The sequence below is a fragment of the Rhipicephalus microplus genome, chromosome 5 (assembly GCF_043290135.1).
Source record: "Rhipicephalus microplus isolate Deutch F79 chromosome 5, USDA_Rmic, whole genome shotgun sequence".
Classification (NCBI taxonomy): Eukaryota; Metazoa; Arthropoda; class Arachnida; order Ixodida; family Ixodidae; genus Rhipicephalus; species Rhipicephalus microplus.
In genome coordinates, this window is record NC_134704.1 from 31,143,905 (window position 1) to 31,160,308 (window position 16,404).

Below are 16,404 nucleotides of genomic sequence, written 5' to 3' on the forward strand. Positions count from 1 at the left end.
CTTTTCCCTTTTATAACCACAACCCCCTCTCGCTTCGCTGGCTGGGACAGACGAACTCACCGCTGCCACTCATTGAAAGAATCCAAGGGAGCCGGTGAGCCCTTCAACGACGGTGGTGTTCACGTGAAAGCAAGCACCCGCGTTTCAAACGTGTAGTCTGTTCGGTTTATGTGTATGAAACATGGGAAGTGTGTGACCCCAGCGAGAGGCATGGGAGGACGACACGGCGGTTCCTTACGCTGCTCCGCGGTTTTCAAAAAACGTGCGCGTCAATGAAGGCTGCTACCGAAGTCAACTACGTGGTAGCGTCGACCTGCCATGGAATGCAACGCCGATTTGGCTCCTGCTGCTGCGGCGCTCCGACTTTGGCTGTTACGCGCCTGTGAGCAAGGAGAACTAGCCGAACGATGCGGCAAGCAATTAAAGAAAAGCAGAAGGTAAACAAATAGCGTAAAAAGATCGACAGCCCAACGACCCATGCTGCGCGATTTTTATCATCGTGGCACATTTACCGCCGCCGCCTGAGTTCGGTGCTCGGAGCATAACCATGACCGGCGTGCCTCTGCGCGGCAAGACCCGCCTATAAGGAAACGTCTTCATAACGAAACTGTATGCACAGGAGATTGAGTTGTACTGAGCTGGTTATAAGTGGGTTCTCGTCAAGGAAGGAAGAAGGAAAAGGAGAGAAAGCAAACGGTGGGATGTGAACCAGTAAAAGACCGGTATGCTATCCTACACTGGGGAAAGAGAAAGTTGTATTTGAACGTCGTAGAACAAGAAGGGGGGGGGGGAGCATACACACACACACACACACACACTCCTCAGAGTTACAATATCGCTAATGGCACATGAGTTGTAATGTGGCTACCCGTCACGGTGGTCTAGTGACTGTGGTGTTCGACAGCTGATTCGCAGGTCGCGGGATCGAATCCCGGCCACAGCGGCCGCAATATCGATGGAGACGAAAATTCTCGAGACCCATGTACATACATTTAGGTGCCCGTTAATGAACCCCAGGTGGTCTCAATTGCCGGAGCCCTCCACTATGGCGTCTCTCGTGATTGTACCGTGGTTTTGGGACGTTCCTATCGATCATAATGTTATTATCTAATCTAGTCTCGGATACATGGGAAGTGGGCATTCCACAGAGAGAGAGAGAGAGAGAGAAATAGAAAAGCCAGGCAGCTTAACCAAGCACTTCACGGAACGTTCCGTAAAAGGATAAAACCTGGCAAACGTTGAAAGAAAGTTTTGTTGGAGTCCAGCAGCGTGATAATAACGAGATTCTAACGGTATTTGTTAGCAACCATACCAGGCCTGTCGGCCGATAAGAATCACGTGAAGAATCCATATAACCGAAAATCTTTCGTAACGTGGCGTAGTGATATTCGCAACGCCATTAGCCTGTCATGGCTGGCACGAATAAAACCATGGCATCACCGTGAGCTCCAACGAAATACCACGTTGCCCAAGGCAGCACTCCGGAGCCTGATGTATCCGTTTCGTCGCGGGTCTAATGCACTATTAGTCGCTAACATGATACGTCTCCACCAAGACACCTTTGCTATTAGAGAGTTTTAGTACTGCGGAATGGTGCTACGTACGCATCACGCAAGCGCCTTGCGTTACGTGGCGTCGTTTGCCACTAATCGGCTTTTAGTACGCCATAGTACCCGCGTACGTAACGAGCGCCAAGCGCGTTGCGTCATCTGGTAGATAAAAATAGAAGCACGTGTTGTTGACACTTGACAGCCAATGTGAGCCAATCCAAGTGCTATAGCCAGATTATGGCCATATTTTAAGCCACAGAGCCGGTCGGTGCTTGCTTTCGATGCCGCCATTTTGCAAAACGAAGTCTCGCGCTGTCGCGAATCTGTTCGAGAGCGGCGCGATCACCTCATACGTACGCACGCACGCATCTCATGCGTGCGTACGTGGCAGCTGCGTACGTAACGCGATACGTGTGCGTTGCGGTCTGCGCATGCGCACGACGCAGAACGTGGCGTCCTTACGTACGCAACGCCGCCACGTACGCAGCACTAAAACTCTCTATTATCATCACCACTGTAGCACGGGTTGAAATTCTCTGTGCCGACAAACTCCAACGTACGGGACTTTTAGTGAATAGAGGCCGCATGTTTGTACACGCGGCTACCATGTATATACCGGCAACGTAGATACAACCACTTCCCTTTACAACGCCACACGAACGTTGCGCTCTCACGTTGCGTTAAGTTGCGTCACGACTGCTGTAGTACTGCGCGTCACGAACTGAGGCACGAGGTCAACATCGACAAAGCCAGTTTAAAAATATAGACTCAGTTAAAACAAAGAGACATCCTTTTAAGCATAGGGACATGTATGTTCTGACCATTAGAAAAATATGTGGGGTTTAACTTCCCAAAACCACGATATGGCCATGAGAGACGCCGTAATGGAGGGCTCCGGAAAATTTTGACCACCTGGGGTTCTTTAACGTGCACCCAAATCTGAGCACACGGGCCTACAGCATTTCCGCCTCCATCGAAAACGCAGCCGCCGCAGCCGGGATTCGATCCCGCGACCTGCTGGTCAGCAGCCGAGTATCTTAGCCACTTGACCACCGCGGTGGGGCTATGTTCTGGCCATTGAACTTTGTCGTTGCTGTTCGTGACATTTAGCGGCGTAAATGTGTATACCCGTTTTCGTTCAGGGACGGTGCTGAACGAAAGGAGCTACAGTACTTTATCAACAAAACTGTAGTACTATGAACAAAAAGGAGACAGCAATATACTCTATGTAGGCTATGCATCAATATCGTAAGCTCAACGTCGTTTCAGTGCACTTCAACCATTCTCTTGCAAACTCGAAAGCAGACGCTTTCGTAAACGCAGGGCGAGGAGAGTTCGGGAATTCGAAGGATTCAGTATGAGATCGCAATAAGTAAGCCAGCACTCACGATCTCATCGTGAGAAGGTGACAGCAATGAAAATCAGCGATACATTGGAAATGCTAACGAAGAAACCGTGTGCAGACCGCGGCGAAAGCAAAATCCTTGGGTATACACCGTGGCGCCGACTCATGTAAACCATGCACCTCATCGACTGCCCCCTTGCTGTGACCGCTTAGGTGCAGATCAATTCGACTTCATGCTCGCATTCTAGGCACATGGGTAGAAACAAAAGCTCACTGTGACCTCGATTTGAACGAAGGCAGACTAGAAACAATGGGTCCACGTACGTGAATCAAACCCTACAAGTATCCGTACACGGGGCCTATTGAAGTTCTACCACTTGTCCACGGGTAACTGTTTTCTCGACGCCCACAGCGTGCCGTATACCGTGTTTACGTAAAAGAGGACAGACAGCCTGACTGTCCGCCTCTCAGAGGCCAAGGAACTCTCGGGCCGATGGTGAACTGTTATAAAATTTTCCGCGCTCCCATCGGACTAAAGGGAAGCTCGCCGTCGGCCGTATACGTGGCGCGGTACGGGAGGTGCTGCACGTGCACTATCGCTATAGAGCACCATACGAGAACTGGCGCTCGCTAATCGGACGCCGCCGCGCCGCCACTTGCGCCTATACGCCGACTTTCCTGGGAAGGCTCATCGCGGCCTCCAGCGCCAAATTGAGATCCACCGTGGCCGCCACAGTCGGCTTGCGATCTTGCCCGCTCCGGGCGGCAAAACTGGGCCGTAATTCGCAGGGCCGCTAAAGCGGTCACGTGGTGCACTTTTAAGATACGCAGGGTGAGGTTATTGCGAGTTTCATATCGTTGAATTGTGCGAGTTACAGCCCCTAGGTCGCCGACAAGACGGGTGTCCACACGACTTCCTTAGCCTCGCATTTCGCTTGTGCGTAAACGCCCAAAGTCCAGGAATACATAACCGTGACGTGGATTGTTGCAGAGGCTTAAGACGTGCCTTAAAAAGTACCGCAGGGACGGAGCTAATACAGTCCTTGCTCAATATTCTAAGTATGAATGAAAAGAATATGTTCTTCGTCTCAACATTACTACGGCGCGAGAGTTCTCCGTGTGACTGTGCATGCCGTCCTGACAATAGTACACGATGATGCTGAATCGACGCGGAAAGGCTGTGCAACCGTTGGTGGAGGCTGTGGACAACGTTTCGAATCGTTTCCAAGGTGTTCGACCCGGATGACTCCTCGAGACGGGTCATTCGTTAAAAGCCACGGTGGAAAGCAGCGCTAGCTCTAAGCGGATGGCGAGTGCGAACCAATCGCCCAGCACAAACGAAAAGCCACTCTCACGGTCCTTGGAAAAGGAGTAGTGATACCGAAAGGGAAAACCCCAGAGTCCGACACAGTTGTCCACGACACCTTCGTCCGGAGGGGAGGGGGGGGGGGGGGGTGTAGCCGACTTCAAGTAGCGGTTTTCCTGGCCAGAGAAAGCGCTCAGTGAGCGAGAGACAGAGAAGGGGTACACGGAATCCGGCGCTGAAGTCTGGCGCCAGACGCTTTGTTTCTGCGTCACTTTAGCTTTTCTTTATCCCGGCGTCTGCTCTGGAGTGTATGCACGCGCGCGTACGTGCGTTGGGCCGCCCGGCACCCAAAGGGGGAAACTCTCGCGTCGCCCCCAAACTGGGCCAAATGGGGCCACGCGGGCAAGAGGGAAGAAACGCAGGCTGAAGAAAGCGAGCCCGTCCTTGGGAGACCAGCCGCATCTTCGCTGAAGCCGTAGCTGGACACCTCGGGCCCCACCGACGTGCATGCCTGAGTCAAAGGACGTCGCGCCGGCCCAATCAGCCACAGAAAGACGTCTTCCCTGCCGTCGTCGTCAGCGTCGGACTACAAACGCCGGTTGACGCTGTGCGCCCGTTCCCTTTACCCCGCATCTTCGGTGGTTCTGCTTTCTGTCACTTCTACGCGGAGCTTCTCTGAATAAGTTGCTGGTGCGGCGAAAGTGCAATTCTTGCGACCAGACCTAGCGGCGGCCTGGAAAGAAAGCGTGCGCTCGTTATAGACCATCACCGCCGGTTTCTCGTCGACTCTGCTGGGAGGAGACCAACCGGTCCACCGGTTTTCATCTTCCTAAAAAGAGACTCAGGTAGGCCTGGGCTCCCCCCACGTTTCTCGATTTTCCTCCTGAGCGCCGTTTTGGAACCTTAAAGGAGGTTCCTCCGAGGCTACGCAGCTGAACGTCGCTTTAAGTATACAAGCCTGATTACGATTAGACAGAGATTAGGATAGGCTGAGAGAAATTATACTAATAAAACCTAATAAAACCTTCTCAGAGACCGAAAGAGACTACAACGTGCGCGTGCACCATGCTTAAACCTAAACACATATGTTAACGTAAATTCTCCTGTGAATGCGCAAGTAAACTGAACGTTACAGTAACGAGGGGCGCATTTGGCACTCATTCATGAACCGTATACGTGCACTTATCGCAAAAACGAAACGTATCCTAGACTAACTTGTATCTTCGGAAGCAAATGGCAGCTTACCATCCACGTCTTTATTATAATCTCCGGGAAGAAACAATCGAACGATGAAAAGCACTTGATCGGGAACCTTATTTCGATATTCCTTCATGATCTTTTTTTCCGTCAGAGTTATTCAGGTCAACGGAGACAGCATTTTCCTCTCCGCTGGCGTGTTATCGTAAAAAGAGGTAAGCATTGTGTCGCTGCACTTCCGCGTCGCGTTGGCCTTGTCCATACGGCTACATTGCGCGCCATGCGAAATACAGTTCAATGTCGTCACCGGCTTGGTCTAGCGACGCAAGCTGCTTGAGGAGCCCCTACAATGTCGTGCGATAAAATGAAGGTGTGCTTGTAGATACTACCAGTATTCGGGGTTCGACGTGTCAAAACCCCGATGCGACCATGAGTCACATCGCAGTGGAGGGCTCGCGCAATAAAGACCATCCGGTGCTCGTTGACGTCACTGAAATGGCACAGTGCGCGGGTCTGTAGTACCTCCACCGAAATGCGATCTCCGCGGCCGCAATCGAACCCGCGACCTTCAACTCAACAGCCTAGAATCGTAGCCGCCATGCCGCCATGGCGAAAAAGGCGTGAGCATCGCTGAAAAACTTGTGGCGTCATATTCAACAGCGTAACACTCTAACAGATCTCATAAGCGTCTCTCATAATCATATAATGGTTTTGGGACGTTAACCCCCCCCCCCCCCCCATATCATGGTTTTTCGCCACTTGGAAGTACCTGTTTGAAGTTCGGTTAACGTAGGTTTCATGTTGCAAGAGGTATATTGAACCCAATAGGAGAATAAGCCACTGGCTTACAATCGGCCCAGTGCGAACGACGATTTGCGCAGCATGTGTGTATAACCACGAGATAGTTATTAAACTGAGTTCTCTCTCTGTCAGGTTCCAATCAAGCCTATTCTCGCGTCGTGTTCGCTCACTACGCTTAGTTCGGACCATTTTGGCGAAGCCAATGTCAGCCGCGATGTCTTATGTTTCGTTTCCTGGAAGATCACGGTCGAGTCAATATTCTGTCTGCGGCGCAGCCAAACCGGGTCACTTATGAGTACGTATGGAGAAATTCCGCTCAAAATGACGGCGACGAAAAAGCTTTATGGTAGCCTATTCGCTAAAAAAAAATGGAAAAAAAAGCAAAAAGTTACTCGCTGGATCTCAACGCCAGGAGATAAATAGTTGCAGACGTAGAGACGACCTACGCAGACCGGAATGTATTTATACACTGTAACAAACACGTGGAACCAGAGCTCTTATTTCTTTAAAGACTTCACACACGTTTCCTTCTTGGGTTTCGCGAGCTTAAACGCAACTGGTTGAGGCAGCGTGAGGCCACAGTGCATAATTAGGAGGAATTTAATGAGCCCTCGCTGCTTTCGAATTCCATTTCCGGTTTAGCTTCTGCGTTAATGAACCTATGGACATGGGGCTTTGTCGAGCTGTTTTATACAGCTTTTTTCCTCGGTCCCAGCCACTTACTGTACAACTGTACGTGGTAAATAAACTAAACTAAAAAAAACATCTTTGTTTTCGTGGCGTTGAGAGCAACACTGGAGCAATTCAATTTCCGATAAGTATTTTCGGCACGTTTTGCTGTATCGTTGCTCAGTCGAAGCACGAAGAGAAGAAAGAAAGAAAGAAAGAAAGAAAGAAAGAAAGAAAGAAAGAAAGAAAGAAAGAAAGAAAGAAAGAAAGAAAGAAAGAAAGAAAGAAAGAAAGAAAGAAAGAAACCTGGTTCTCGCTGCGTTGCGAAAAGGCGAGTTTTCGACAGCGAACGAACGCTTGGTCCACCGCGCGCGATTTCGTTCATCCGCCTCGTTCGACCGCCGCCAGCAGCGGGCAGGCAGCCCGGCCAGCAACGTACCGATAGACGCGCACTAATTCTTTTTTTGCTCGCCGAGGAAGATTAGCCTCTGCCACGTTTCCTGCTTGGGCGTGGCTATCAGTAAGGGGGGCCCACAAACGCCCCTCAGTGCGAAGCGAGGATTTCCCCAGACGACGAAAGAATTTTCTCTGCATTTCTTTTTTTTTTCTACGCGAGCGCATGTCTTATAGAATAAACTCCTCGCAATTTGTGAGAGTGGTGACTGTCCCTGTCCTTACCGTATTTACGAGTGCACCAAGAGTACTGGCGAAGTTGGCTAAATGGGGGCTAATGTGAGAGACTCGTAGTTCTAAAAGCAATGGTGTCATTATTCGATTTTGCACCAATAATGTTGAATTTTTTACATACATCTGATCGCTAAGGCATCGCGGTGCGGTCAAAACATCGCTCATGCCGTCAAACATTGCCCAACCCCCTTCCTCTTCGAAAAATACCATGCTCACGCATATGCGTTCATGACTACGCTTAACGGTACGTTCCGTGTAAACGGCTGTCGCTTGGGGTCTTGTGTTTTTGCTCCCGGGTGCAATATACCGCTGTTCTGTCAATTTATTGTGCGGCAGTTCGACGTACAAGGCTTATTCAAGCTATCTCGTGTGACATCGTCTACAAAATACGGATTACTCCCAATATTGAGCACGATATAATTTATGAATTATGTAAGAGGTGGAGGAAAATAACGGTTTACAGCGATTGGAAGGCGGCACTAACATCACTGTGCAGCACAGAAGTGAGAAAAAGCAGTGATAGCCTAACCTATGAGACACTTAACGAGGTCAAAAAAGCAAAACCAAAAAGCAATACGAAATAAAATGTGAGTGGATGAAGCAGTACTACAAGCACATCGCAAATATTATATGGTTTCTATTCCAGTGTCGACTAATGAGCTGCACAGCATTTTAAGGGCGAGATCTTTCATCGCACGTGGAAAGACATGCTTTCACCAGAATTCTGACGATATGAATTCACTTTTTTTTAATTTCATATTCCGTTGTTTTTAGGCGAAAGCGTGAGAACCTTTATTCTCCAATCACGGTTAGGCAATGCCTATACCGAGCATTTTTGGCACGTAATTGGCTTAGCTCACCGAAATTGCCGATTGTGATTGCAAATTTAAAGATGTACCACCACTCATATATTTTTTTTTTAACCTGGGCGCACGAGCGTTGCTCGCACAGTCAGTAGGCGGTTTTAACGGAGCCCAGCAGCAAAATGAACGACAATACGTGCATGCTTGCGATAAAAAGACCTGTGCGGCTGTCCTCTGCCAAGCAACACGCGCTAACAGACTCGGCAGTCCATGCTCGCGCGTTCAGGTTAAAAAAAAAAAAGATGGACGGCTGTACCTCACTTTTTCCTACCATGCCCACACCACGACACATCAACACGGTGACTTAAAAAAAGGGGGTCAGTAGCACGGGACGGCAAAACACTCCGTTCAAGAAAACTTTAAGCCCAAGTTTTGCGGAAGCGCACTTTAAAAATCATTGAAAACTTTTCTTGAAAATGGTGGCATTCTCGGCCGTTACTATAACGCCACAGCGGTGTCAGCCATTTTAGCAACATCAGTTTCATTAACTTAACTGCCCTGAACGCATCAGACTTCGCTTACACAAAAACTCACAGGCCGAATATGTTAATTTCGGCTACACCATATCGACGGCACCACGACAGTTTTGTCCTGGCGTCACACTGTGAAAAAGCTGTGTATATGACATCATCATCATCATCATCATCAGCCTGACTACGTCCACTGCAGGACAAAGGCCTCTCCTATGTTCCGCCAGTTAACCCGGTATATGACATACCCACTGTCTTTTCTCTGCGCTATCATGGCGGCAGATGATCCTCCTAATAACAGCGCTCGTAATAGCACGTAAGTGCTCCATCTGCGTAGCGGCCAAAGGCCAAGGTTTCGCTGCCGACCTCGCAGCACACGAATCGCGCAAGCGGGGAAGAGAGCTAAGCGAGGGCACAGAGGTCAACAGCCCTCGCGCGAGACAAGGTCACGGCACGCGGATGCATACGTGTGAACGCTCGCGAGAATATTCGCGTTCCAAATTAAGCGGCTCTTCAAGCGGTACTTCGGTGAGGAATGCACAACCATAGCCGCAACTAGGGGGAAGTTGAGGGGGTTTCTGACACCCCCCTCCCAAAATCTTTACAAGATTTAACTTTTCGTGTGGTACTAAACTATTTACACGCCTTCACATAGACAACCAGGGGCCAAAGTTAGCAGTTCTACACATAAACACCCCATTAAAATAAAAATATTCTTGACTACGGCCCTGAATGCACTATACCTTTTGAAGAATTACTCTGTCTAGAATTTCGTAAAAGTTGGGTCCTAGTGGATGCCAGAAGAACCATTCTTGTGAATGTAAAAATAAATAAGAATAATAAGACGAAGAAATTTGTTTCTGCGTCAGGGGATACAAAAAAAAAAGCCGTAGAAAAAGATGTAATCCATTTCGAACACCGAGAGTTAGCTCAAAAGGAAATCATCAAACGCGGCTTCATAAAAATAGTATACTACTTAGCGAAAGCGACAAGGAATGGACAAAGCAATCGAGCACACACATCCTCCCCTCTCGCATTTATATAATCATTGGAGAACGGGGGGCTGGGGGGGGGGGGGGAGGGGGAGTGGTCGCGCATGCGTGGGCAATGCCTACGGCATGAAGTTTCCTAAAATTAACTAGAGGGGACTCTGGCGCTGCGATCGTTAAGCGACCATGGGAGCGATGGGTATGTACACAGATTTGCTTAGTCTTCGTATTTTCGGGTGGCGAATCGCCCTTGTGGCTTTGTTTATTGCTGTGTTTCGGTTTGGTTTCGATGTAAAGAACGAACCTCTTTGAACTTCGTGACCCGATTTGAAATGGTAAGCCTAAGAAATAAGGGGGTGACGCGCAACCGCTGAACATTTCCTGATTTTCGTTTCGTGAGAAAACAGCTCACAACCACACGAACACACACGGAGCCAGAAGTACGGAGGTTCGACAAATCAGTGTATTACCCATCATTCCCATGCCCATGATGATGATTATCATGATTATGATTGACGATTATTATGATGATGATGATGATGATGGTGGTGGTGGTGGTGGTGATTATGATGATGATGATAATGAGCCTTCAACCATGGCTCATACTCACTCACGGGTATCAGCCATCAATTGTTTATATGAATGTTTAGGCCTTTCAACAATTAAATAATCCTAACAGAAAGAGGAAAGAACGTACTTAGAAAGAGTGCAATAATTGTTTTGTGAGTGTGTATTTTGCCATTCCGGCCAGACAGTATAGCGTATGTCTTGAATATAAATTGCAGTAATATCGTACAAATTTGAATTGTATATTTTGAATTAGCTCATTAATGCTATAAAGACGAAGACTTCTTGTTCTCCGCATGCCGCTTTCTGTTCCCCAGGGCATGTAGAGTACTGAACACCGACAAGCAGAGTCCCTAAGGTGCCTCGCCCCTAAAAAATCCCCAATATAAAATATTGAACGAGCTTCTCCCTAGCGTTGCCAAAACTGAACGAAGCGCGGAGCTGGGCAGCCTCCCTCTTTGTTTCTCTTCAGTTTTCTCTTCCTTCTCTTCCCTATCACTCTCTTGTTTTTTATTCAGTGTTTTTTGTGTTTGTATTCGTATTTGTTGCCATTTATTTCTACTTTTCTTCTTTTTGCCCCTTTCTCTCTCTCTCTGTTTCTCGCTTGCTCCCGCTTTCAACTGTTCGCGTGGATTGTGTTGCCGCGTTTCCCCAGCAATAGTGTTAACGTCCGCACCTAATATCATATCGAGGCACCCGAAGAACAAGACGAAGAAGGCTTCTCTGTATGGCACGAGCGCGCGCTCAATATTATACAGTTTACTATGCTATGTGTGGCTTTGCCAGCGTTAATATCTTTCCCGCTCCGGCAAAATAGGCACACACGTGTTCTGGGAGCGAAAATGTTGAAAAAGAGGAATAGGTGGTGGTGGTGGTGGTGGTGGTGGTGGTGGTGGTGGTGGTGGTGGTGGTGGTGGTGGTGGTGGTGGTGGTGGTGGTGGTGATGATGATGATGATGATGATGATGATGATGATGATGATGATTGTCTGTAAAGTATGGCACTTTGTACACGCGAGGAGACGGAAAATCAAACCGGCTGCGATTATAGCCTAAAATGTCGTGTTCATTCCATGATGCATGCAATGCATTGCACTTGTGACGGTATCGCAAGCCCTCTGCTGAAACACTGACGTTCGTAGACAACGTTTCTATTCAAGTCATTTCAAAATGAGGCCCCAGGACAATGAAGGTGACTGCGCAAGAAAACAAATTCTCAAAATGCACGGTTTTCTCGGCGTTTTGTTGACCATTCTTATGTAACGTGTCGTGCCCGTGCTTAAACAAGTCCATACGTTTGTGATGCGTCACATATTTGGAACGCACGTTCAAAAAATAAACATATTTGTAATTCAAACCCGCTAATGAAACTTTCACAGGCCCTGGAAAGCTCACAGTGTCAAGTTAAAACTGTGAACTTAGATGCACCAGTTCGCATTTACAGGCGTATAAAGGACTCGGCATACAAGAGTAATCACTGGCCCGTATATTACAATTTTACTCATGAAGGCAGGTGTCAATGGTGTTATCTACGGTTCCTTGGTTATCATAATTGCTCACGACAAATATTATTCAGAGCAAACTTCATTCATTTCTAGCTCCATTCATTTTTATCTAAATCCACGTGTCTCCAGGGAGTGAATGACAAGTGAGCGAAGCCAAGTCCATAATGTCTACGCTGAAGTCATCGACTAGTATAAATGGCTTCTCCTTCTAGGTGTTTTAAACTTTTCTGTGACAATTGTGACTGATATCATTCTATTGTTAAACATTTGTGTGCATGTGTGTGTCTCACACATGTTTCTACTATATATCATACGTTTCCATTATACCGTACGTTCTACGATACCGTGCTATACCATACCCATATAATGTAGCCGTGAAAACGGACACCGGACAATCCCAAGGCCATTCGCCCCCACAATCAAATCATACAGAGCTTTCTACTCACGATAATACACCCCAAAGTGTGTGTTTTTTTTTAACCCGGTCATTGGCACGACTACTGTGAAAAGAGCAGAAAGAGAGAGAGAGAGAGAGAGACAGAGAAAGCATAAGATCTTGATATACATTTAGCGTATTCAGACGATAAATAGTTCCACCCAATCATTCCAGCTGAGGTCAACGACACGCTTATTTCCTTTTGTCTAGGCAGGCTCTTTCAACTGCTTATTAATTTTTTTGCGTTTGTGCCGGCGTACGAGATTACAGCAGCCCAGCTGGGCGGCACAGCCTTTGTTTCACGACACCGCTATGAGTCACGCACGATGCGACCATCGAGTCAAGGCGTATCACTGTAACACCTTTTGAAGCGCGAGCCTTAAAAAATGGTGCTACAGCTTGTCGTCGAATCGGTTCAAGACACGCCATTGTTAAGTCGTCGCTACAAATACGCACGCTCGTATACATTGTCGAGCGCGGCAAAGCGCGCACACACACAGCTGCCACGAGGCTTCGCACGTAATTTTACTTGTCTCTACGTTTTTTTTTGTTGTTGTTTTTTTCAGGAAGCGGAAGAAGAAACTTCGCCTCGTGCCAACAAACGCAGGCCGCGCCCACTACCACGCGACCACTACCACGCGACCATCAAAGCAGCATCGCCGTTCACCAGGTATGTACGCGCAGCCCCCCCCCCCCCCATCACCTCAATAAAATGCAAAGCGCCCTCCAATTTTTTTCCTTTCTCGCACACGCACAGCGACGAAGCCTCCGAATCCAGGAAATTCAAGGATCGGCGCACTTCTGAAGGATGTCAGTGAAACAAACGAACAGCTTCGTGGCGCGGCACTCACTCTTTTGGGTTGGAACGCTCGAACTAACAGAAAGACACACCGTCACTTCCTGTCGCGCCCGCCTGTCGCTGCCAGGGTATTTCTTCTTCGAGGTTGGAACGATAAATTTCCAGGCTCCGTTAAGTACCCTCGATGGGCATCCAATGCGTGCGACGGGAAAGACGGCATGACGGAAGTAGCTCGATTTGGTTCTTGACTGATACTACGAAGTGTGCGGCTTACATACGTGCATGAGATTTATATACATAAGAATGCCGCCGGTTTGGGGCTTTTTACGGTATTGACTTTTCCTCCTCTTTACAGAACTCTAAACTTTCTTACTATACGTACTAGGAAAAGAGCCCACCGCATGTGACCTCACGGCCCCACCTTCGAATGTAAACCGTGGAGTCGTGAGCAGTTTCCAATTATAGGCCAGCAAGGTTGCGTGCTGCATACGCGGCTGTTCTTATTACCTGCATTGTACATTTCCTTCACAAGAACAACGGAAGAACGCGTACCCAGCTGCTTCCGTGGGCAAATATAGTCATCGCTACACGCTTGAACCCACGCTCAGCGAAGGAAGAAAAAAATCCACTCTCAATCTTGCAAGAGGATAGCTAGAAAGAAGAGTGGTTCCTTCCAGAGGCATTACTGTCATCGATCAACCGCAAATCCCCTCAAAAGTCTCACTTGTATTCAAGAATGAAATCCGAGACGATTTATTCGCCAGATCCCCTCTGGAATGCACGCGACGTTTCGGGCGTAGTTTGGTAAGGTTTAGCCGCTTAGCCGAGACGGGGAAGTCGTAGCGAAACGAGGAACCATCGCTGTCCACACCTTCTTGACTCGCAGATGCCTTAGACGCCTTATAGCTACGACCCCCAGTAAAGAATCAGTCAGGCAGCGAACATCTGGAAGCGTCGTGGAAATCAAAGAGCCGTCATCCAGTTTCGTGTTGTTTTAATACCTTCACTTTCGCGAACAAGTTGCGCCGGTGGAAGGAAGACTCCTTCTATTCTGGCCATGCCCAGTCGTCTTTCCCGCTACGACAAAAATAAGCAATATAAAGAGACTAGGAAAGGATCAGCGAGAGCCACGCCGAACTTGGTCGGGAGCATTTCAACCGCCGCCGGTGTTCCTGCGGCAAGTAACGACATTTGGCACGGGTCTCCGTGATTGATGGAGCATATCGACAGTGAGTTGACGGTGACGGCAAACAGTCGGGCGAGCATGCCGCAGTCGCGGCCCCAGACGATCGGGCGCGACCGCGGAACTACGTCCCCTCGACGGCCGGCTGGTCATCCCGTCCGCAACGTCTTCCACCCTTCCCCTCTTCGCGCCTTCGGAAGAGCGGCCACCAGGAAAGTGGTTCGAGTGGACGTCGACTACGGCGGCTACGGCAAACACGGGGGAGAGGGATAGCCGTGGAATCGGGGCGCCTTGCTATTCTCGCCTTGCGAGAGCGGTCCACGTTATAGCATATAGAGGTGGGCGCCCGCTTTTTTTTTTTTTTTTTTCGTGGAGAGCCGCCGATTCTATCGCGCCTGGACGCGTCCCGTCCACTCTTTGCCGTGGACGGCTCTCTACTCAGCCCCTTTTCCAACGTCGATCACTTTCTCTCTCACTTTCTAGGCAAACACGGAGACAGTCGCTTGAATTCACCCTGACAACCCACCCTGGGCTTCCTGAATAAGAAAGCGCGCCGACTGGCGCATCATCTAACGGGTCGACGAATCTAAAGTCGACGACGGGTCCTACCATTCCTCCTCTTCTCTCTCCCACATACCTCTTTCAACCCGCATGACACGAAGAGGCTTTTAGCAAGATCAAAAGGCGCTGCAGCACAAATTGCCCACGCTCACTGTCTCCCACTGTCGACCGAAAAGAAGGAGGCAACAGCATCTTCCCCCGAATTCGGAGGGGTTTCTCAATTTTTTCCGTCATTTTCCTTCTCTCGTGTTACTTATATTCTTAAACGCTTCTTCCTCCTTCTTCGTTAGGGAACACGAAACGCACGCGAGGCACGTAAGACGCTCGTCGTCGCGAAAGCAAACGAAAACGCGATGCATTAAGCCAAGCGGGTTACACGGGTATGTCGTGCAGCGCAGGGTGTTTCCCCCCGCAACCCGATCGAGATGAAGAAAGGAAACCAAAAAAGAAGAAGAAGAAAGAAACGGCTCGCGAGAAGTCTCTTCAAGTAGCAAGCAGACGGAAAAAGGATACGCCAATGCAGCCTTCGTTCCGTGAAACTTATTCCATGCTTTCCCTATTTTTTTCTGTGTATTTATCATCTTTTACTTTTCTCTCTCACCACACCCCTCCGATCATTGCCGACGGCAGTGTGGCAAAGAAAGCCACTCCACTCGGGACGTTCGGAGCGTTCCCAATCTCGAAGGAACGGGCCACTCATGACGGTGACCGTCGGGCGAGAATGGAATAGGTAAAGATAGAGATAAAGGGGTGAGAAGATGGGAATGGACAGTACAAGGTGTGGTGTCTATATATATATATATATATATATATATATATATATATATATATATATATATATATATATATATATATATATATATATATATATATATATATATATATATATATATATATATATATATATATATATACGCATTGTCGCTGCAGTTTCACAGTCCTGAAACGATCGAGGTATTGACCTTTGATGCCAAACACGAGACGCGACTAACTGCAGAAGGAAAATGAAGACTTCATTGTTTCGAGAACCCCCGCCGTCACCACCTCCGAAAAGAAACCCGGTTGAACGCTGCTGGCACGCGGAAACCAATGATCCGCGCGAAACAAAATGAGAGAATGCGGTTGTCCTGCATTCTTGCAATCCGACATCAGCCATAATAGTCTTCGAATCGACTTGCACTTCGCGTTTTAGATGTTGGACAACTTGGAGTAGCACATAGCGTTGAGCGCGCGCGCCTTACACGCACCGCCGCCGATGCGACTACACACGTGATGTCGTATCGCATGAGCGAGCGTGTCGCGTTGGGTTAGTTGGACGTTCACTGTCCAGTGAAAGCAGCGCAGTGAAAACACGGACTCTTGTGAGTTTTGTTTGCAACAGCATCTCGACTGATTTTGTGATCAAGCATAGGAACAATAAGGAAGAGCGAGAAAGTTGTTAATCGCGTGGTAGCACCAACACGTGCGCATTTTTGCCA

General features: G+C 48.5%; 2 protein-coding genes across 3 annotated transcripts in view; one reads left to right on the forward strand and one right to left on the reverse strand.

The window, feature by feature from the left end:
- LOC119174763 (rho GTPase-activating protein 18) overlaps window positions 1-16,404 on the reverse strand; it is a 228,115-nt gene that overhangs the window by 39,843 nt on the left and 171,868 nt on the right. The gene's annotated exons all lie outside the window — the stretch shown is intronic.
- Window positions 1-16,404, forward strand: part of LOC142817716 (uncharacterized) — a 37,314-nt gene that overhangs the window by 10,189 nt on the left and 10,721 nt on the right. The window contains exons 1-2 of one of the 2 annotated variants that reach the window (XM_075895150.1): window positions 4,594-5,046; window positions 12,950-13,053. The gene's annotated coding sequence lies outside the window, so the exon portion shown is untranslated. Of the gene's footprint in view, window positions 1-4,593; window positions 5,047-12,949; window positions 13,054-16,404 lie in introns of those variants that run through there. The other variant, XM_075895151.1, reaches the window with a different exon arrangement.